The sequence below is a fragment of the Phodopus roborovskii genome, unplaced genomic scaffold (assembly GCF_943737965.1).
Source record: "Phodopus roborovskii unplaced genomic scaffold, PHOROB, whole genome shotgun sequence".
NCBI classification, from domain to species: domain Eukaryota; kingdom Metazoa; phylum Chordata; class Mammalia; order Rodentia; family Cricetidae; genus Phodopus; species Phodopus roborovskii.
This window is the reverse complement of record NW_026125739.1, coordinates 199,767-206,518: the sequence shown is the minus strand read 5'-3', so window position 1 is coordinate 206,518 and position 6,752 is coordinate 199,767. Positions and strand designations below refer to the sequence as shown.

At 40.5% G+C, this 6,752-nt stretch overlaps 1 protein-coding gene across 3 annotated transcripts in view; it reads left to right on the top strand.

Moving 5' to 3' along the window:
• The first annotated feature begins 5,962 nt into the window (after positions 1-5,962).
• Alkbh8 (alkB homolog 8, tRNA methyltransferase) overlaps positions 5,963-6,752 on the top strand; it is a 50,376-nt gene continuing 49,586 nt past the window's right edge. For 2 of the 3 annotated variants that reach the window (XM_051178559.1, XM_051178557.1), the window contains exon 1: positions 5,964-6,030. The gene's annotated coding sequence lies outside the window, so the exon portion shown is untranslated. Of the gene's footprint in view, positions 6,031-6,752 lie in introns of all 3 variants that reach the window. The other variant, XM_051178558.1, reaches the window with a different exon arrangement.

The window sequence follows — 6,752 nt, the reverse complement described above, 5'->3', positions numbered from 1 at the left end:
TTCAAAGTGTCTGTACAAGTTTGCAATCAAACAGCAATGGAGGTGTGTTCCCCTTTGTCTATATCCTCTCCAGTAAAGGCTGTCATTGGCGGTTTTGATTTTAGCCATTCTAACAGGTATGACAAGGTATCTCAGAGTTGTTTTAATTTACATTTCCCTGATTGCTAAGGATATTGGACACTTTCTTAAGTGTCTTCTAGCCATTTTATATTCCTCTATTGAGAATTCTCTATATATTGCTGTACCCTCATTTTTAATAGGATTATTTGGTGTTTTGATGACTAACTTCTTGAGTTCTTTGTATATTTTTAGAAATCAGTCATATGTCAGAAGTGGTCTCCAATAACAATTTGTTCAAGGGTGGCTCCCACTTTCTTTTCTAGGAGGTTTAAACTGGCTAGACTTATGTTGAGTTCATAGATCCATTTGGACTTAAGTTCTGTGCATGGGTATAGATAAGAAGGTATCTTTAATCTTCCACGCACAAGCATCCAGTTGTGCCAGCACCATTTGCTGACGATGCTTAATCTTTTCAATTCTATTATATTAGTTTCTTTGTAAAGAATAAGGTGTTATTAAGTGTGTAAATTAATACAGGGCCGTCTACTTGATTCTATGAGTCTGCCTGTCTATTCTTGTGCAAAAACCAAACTGTTTCCATTACTATAGCTGTATAGTAGAGCTTGAAATCTGGAATAGTGATGCCTATAGAGTTTCCTTTATTGTACAGGGTTGTGTTGTCTATCCTAGGTTTTTGATTCTCCAAAAAAGTTGAGTAGTATGCTGTTTAGGCATGTTCTGTTATCTCTGATCACTCTAAGACTTTTAACATGAGGGGAGATTGAATTTGGTCAAAGGCTTTTTCACCATCTAGTGATATGTTCATATGTTTTTTTCTTTTTTAGCTCACTTTCTCATCTTTATTTTTTAATTTTTGTTGAAATTTGAAACCAGCTTGTTGCTTGTTTTACATGTCAAACCCAGTTCCCTCTGACTCCTATCCTTCTCTGTCCCTTGCCAAAGCACTATCCTATCCAATATCTGCTCCCCAGGGAGGGTGAGGCCTTCTATGGGGGATCTTCAAAGTCTGTCATATCATTTGGAGCAGAGCTTAGGTCCTCCCCCTTGTGTCTAGGCAGAGAGAGATTCCTCTATAATAAATGGGCTCCCAAAGTCCATTCATATAAAAGGGATAAATACTGATCCACTACCAGAGGCTCCACAGTTTACCCAGGCCTCCAAACTGATACCCACATTCAGGGGGTCTGGATTGGTGTTAGCTGGTTTCCCAGCTATCATTTTGGGGTCCATGAGCTCCCCCTTGTTCAGGTCAGCTCTTTTTGTGGGTGCCTAGAGCAGAGTCTTGACCCCATTGCTCCTTACTCCTCTCTCTGCAATTGGATTCCAGAAGTTCAGCTCAGTGTTTAAGCTGTGGGTGTCTGCTTCTCCTTCCATCAGCTACTAGATGAAAGCTCTAGGATGGTGTTTAAGGTAATTATCAATCTCATCTGGGAATGGCATTTAAAGTAGTCTTTCCACAAATGCTTAGATGGTTAGTTGGGGTAATCCTTAAAGATGTCTGGACATTGACATTTTCCTAGTGCCAGATTTCTGATAAAAAGTATAAGGGCTCCCTCTATTATGCTAAGTTTTTTCTTGCTCTCCTCTATTCTTGCCCTGACTCAATCTTCCTGCCTAATCACACCCCCTCCTGCCCCCCTCTTCTCCCTAAATCCCTCACTCCATGCTCCCAATTTCCTTGGGATATCTTGTTCCTTTCCCCTTCTCCAGGGTACCATGTAAGTCTCTCTTAGGGTCCTCCTTGTTTTCTAACCTTCTCTGGTGTTGTGGATTGTAAGCTGGTAATCCTTTGATCTCTGTTTAAAATCCATATATGATGAGTACATACTGTGTTTGTCTTTTTGTGACTGAGTTACCTCACTCATGTTGGTTTCTTCTAATTGCATACGTTTGCCTGTGAATTTCAAAATTCCATTGCTCCCCTCTTGAGTAATACTCCATTGTGTAAATGTACCACATTTTCTCCATCCATTCTTCAGTTGAAGCACATTTCGGTTGCTTCCAGGCTCTGGCTATTACAAATAATGCAGATATGAACATAGTTGAACAGATGAATGTGCATCTTTTGGGTATATGACTAAGAGTGGAATTATTGGATCTTAAGGTAGATTGATTCCCATTTACCTGAGGAATCACCATAATGATTTCTAAAGTGACTGTGAGAGTTTGCACTTCCACCAACAGCAAAGTGTACCTCTTTCTCCACATCCTCTCCAGAAAAAATTTGTCTTCAGAATTTTTTTTTATTTTTTATTTTAGCCATTCTGACTTGAATAAAATGTTATCTCACAGTTATTTTGATTTGCATTTCCCTGATGGCTAAGGATGTTGAGCACTTTCTTCAGTGTCTTTCAGCCATTTTAGATTCCTCCATTGAGAATCCTCTATTTAGTTCTATACATCCATATTTAGTTTGATTATTTAGTGTTTTGTTAACTAGCTTCCTGAGTTTTTTGCTTATTTTGACTATTAGCCCTCTGTCAGATGTGGGGCTGATAAATATTTGTTCCCATTCTGCTGTGTGCTGTTTTGTCATGTTGACTGTGTCCTTTGCCTTATAAAAGCTTTTCAAGTTCAGGAGGTCCCATTTATTAATTGTGGATCTCAGTGTTGGTGCTACTGGTCTTATGTTCAGGAAGTGGTCTCCTGTACAAATCCCTTCAAGGGTATCTCCCACTTTCTCTTCTTAGATGTTCAGTGGCTGGATTTATGTTAAGGTCTTTGATCCATTTGGACTTGAGTTTTGTACGTGGTGATAGCCATAGGTCTGTCTGCAGTCTTCTATACACCATCATCCAGTTATGCCAGCACCATTTGTTGAAGATGCTTTCCTCCTTCCATTGTATACGTTTAGCTGTTTTGTCAAAAATCAGATATACAGAGGTGTGTGGGTTAATATCACGATTTTCAGTTGGATTCCATTGGTCTTCTATTTTTGTGCCAATATGAAGCTGTTTTCAGGACTATAGCTCTATAGTAGAGCTTGAAATCAGGGATGGTGATGCCTCCAGAAGTTCCTTTATTGTACAGGGTTCTTTTGGCTATCCTGGATCTTTTGTTTTTCCATACAAAGTTGAATATTATCCTTTCAAGGTCAGTGAAGATTTGTTCTGGGATTTTGATGGTGATTGCATTGAATCTGTAGATTGCTTTTCTCAGAATTGCCATTTTTACTATGTTGATCCTACCTATCCAAGAGCATGGGAGATCTTTCAATTTTCTGGTATCTTCTTTAGTTTCTTTCTTTAAAGACACAAAGTTCTTGCTTTGTAGGCCTTTCATTTGTTTGATTACTGTTATCCCAAAATATTTTATGTTGTTTGTGGCTATTGTAAAAGGTGATGTGCCTCTGATTTTTTTCTCTGCCACTTCATCATCTATAAACAGTAGGACTACTGATTTTTTTTTCTTTTGAGTTATTCTTGCATCCTGCTAATTTGTCTCTGCTGGTTTTTGTAGCTTGGTCTTGACCCCTTTTCTTATCACTCCTCCCTCTCTGCAACTGTATTAAAGGAGTTTGGCTCAGTGTTTAGCTGTGGGTGTCTGCTTCTGTTTCCAGCAGCTACTAAATGAGGGCTCTGTGATGGTACATAAGTTAGTTATCAATCTCAATTTCAGGAAAGGACATTTAAGGTATCTTTTCCACTGTTGCTCAAATTGTTACTTGGGGTCATCCTTGTAAGTCTCTGGCTAGAAGCTTTTAGAAGAGAAAGTAGGAGGTACCCTTGAACACATTGGTACAGGGGACTGCTTCCTGAACATTACACAGGTAGCATAGACACTGAGATTGACGATTAATTAATGGGATCTCCTCAAACTGAGAAGCTTCTGTAAGGCATATGAAAAGATCATATGGCAGCCCACAGACTGAGAAAAGATCTTCACTAACCCCACATCTGACAGAAGGCTGAATTCCAAAATATACAAATAACTCAAGAAACAAGTCATGAAAACACCAAATAACCATATTAAAAAATAGTGTATAGAACTGAATAGAGAATTCTTAATAGAGGAATCCAAAATGGCTGAAAGACACTTAAGAATGTGTTCAACATCCTTAGCCATCAGAGAAACACAAATCAAAACAACTATGAAATACCATCTTACTCCTTTCAAAATGGTTAAAATTAGAAACACCAATGACAGCTTATGCTGGAGAGGATGTGGAGAAAGGGGAACACTCCTCCACTGGTGATGGGAGTACAAACTTGTACAGCCACTTTGGAGGTCAGTATGATGGTTCCTCAGGAAAATGGGAATCAGTCTACCACTGGACCTGGCAATTCCACTCTGAGGCATATACCCAAATGATCCTCATCCATGCTAAAAAAGACATCTGTTCAACTATGTTCATAGCAGCATTGTTTGTAATAGCAAGAACCTGGAAGCAACTTAGATGCTCCTCAACCAAAGAATGGATAAAGAAGATGTGGCACATTTACACAATGGGATATTACTCTGCGGAAGGAAACAATGGAATCTCGAAATTTGCAGGCAAATGGATGGAACTTGAAGAAACCATCCTGAGTGAGGTAACCCAATGACAAAAAAGAGGAACATGGTATGTACTCACTCATATATGGATTTTAGACCTAGAGCAAAAGATCACCAGCCTACACTTCATACCACCAGAGAAAGTAGGATACAAAGAGGAACCTAATAGTTTCATACAAAGTCCTTCACAGAAAAGGAAAGGAACAAGGTCTCCTGAGCATATTTTCAGTGGGTTGGTGGGCAGTGAGTGAAGAAGGAGTTAGAAGAAACAGAAGGGGGGGGGGGAATGGAGAACCATGTGGGACTATGTAGATTGAGTCGGGGATGAATAGATGAGAGCAAAAAAAAAATTAGCATCTGCTTCACAAAATGTGAATGTGAATGCATGATTCATTACAGGGCTGTGTAGGGGACTCAGTTATGCCAGTTTCCATTTTAAAGCAAGCTCTGCACACCCCCACTCCCTCTCTCTCCAGCTTTTGGTTGGCCACCAGCTACCCTCCTCTTCTTCTCTTCCCCCTCTCTCCTCTTCTGTACCAGGTGCCTGTCTCTTCCCTTCTTCCTCACTCCCCTTTCTAAATAAACTCCTCATTTAAGCTCTATCTCCTGGCCTCACTGCCTCGGTCACCCTCACCTGCTATGGAACCTGCTATGCTCTCCCACATGGTACTTCACCTTGGGACCCCACTCACTTGAGACCCTCACTCGGGAGCCCCCCCCCCAGCTTTTATTCTTATAACTATAATGAATGAACAACACCTATTTTTTATATTTATTTTTTTATTTTATTTAATTTTATATAACAAAGTCCAATTAAATGAAAACAAACATTTATACACAATATTTGGGAATTTGGGCGTCGTTCTTTCCAAGCTACTTCCTGCTGGTAAGGGGCGCTGTCTTGGGGGGATTAGAAGAAGATTCAGATATCCTGGCTGTAGTCTGTAGGGCTGGAACAACACCTATTTTTAAAGTCATAATACAATTATGTTGTTTATGCATTTCATTTCCTCCTTCCAAACCCTTTGCTATACTGCTCCTCCTTGCTGTCTTTCAGACTCGTGACCTTTTTTATTATTAATTGTACATATAAATTTCTCACTTTGTATTGTTACTTGTATTTAAGTGGCTTCGGGGCTGACCATTATTGGATAACAACTGGCATGCTCTTCTCTGGAGAAGTAACAACTATTCACTCACATAAAGCAGCCGAATTTTCTATTCTACACTACTGTTTACAGATACTTGGCTGAGAAAGTGTCAACAAAGACTTTGTGCGGGAGAGGGGGTTGTGGGAGCGCTGAGGTAGTCCCGTGGACTCATGGGAAATGTAGTGCGATTGTCTGTAATATGGCGGCTCCCGGGTGAGGCAAAGTGGGAACGCTTGCATAGTTCTCTAGGCTGGAGAGGGGCTGGCTGACCACAGAAAAACCATCCGGGAGGTGAAAATCTCTGGTAAGGAGAGGCAGAAGTGTGTGGTGCCTGTTTTTAGCGGCGATGGAGGGTCTCGAACCGTAGCTTACTCCTGGCAGCTCCTGTCTGCTGTCCTGGACCGCATGGGCGGACAAGGCTGCGGAGAATTCAGCCTTTGGGCCGAGGGATGTCGGGGTGTTGGGAGCTCTGATAGGGTTTAGTGTTCATGTGTTTGGCGTGGGATGAGTGCTCAGGGGTGTCTGTGGTAGCTGTTACTGTGGTGGGAGACCTGCAAATGATCCTAATTCCTTTCCAGCTCTAATCAGTTCTTTGAAGCAAAGGCATACTCGTGGCTGTTCGTCCACAATTCTGCTTCTTCCTTGATCAGTCCTGCCCCTGGCTGGGTAGGAGTGGTTTTAGTCGATTTCATTTGAACGTTTGTTGCAAGCTGTATGTCAGGTATCCAAGACTGTACCGGTGAGAGACTTTCTGAGTCCAGCACATTCAGGTAATCAGAATTCTAGAGAAGAAAAGTTTAGGAGCTAAAATGGCAAATTCTACTTAGGTTAATTTTTTTTTTTTTTTAATGAGTTGCTACTGGGTATCACATCCCGTTTAAGGATGTGCTTTGCTACCTTGTGTTCATGTAGTTAATTTTCTATGCAGTAATAGGAAAAAAAATAAACGACGAATGTAAGGAAAAACAACAACATAGATGTGTAATTCAGAAGGTTAGAAAGGAGTGTGATTAAAAAAAAAACTGG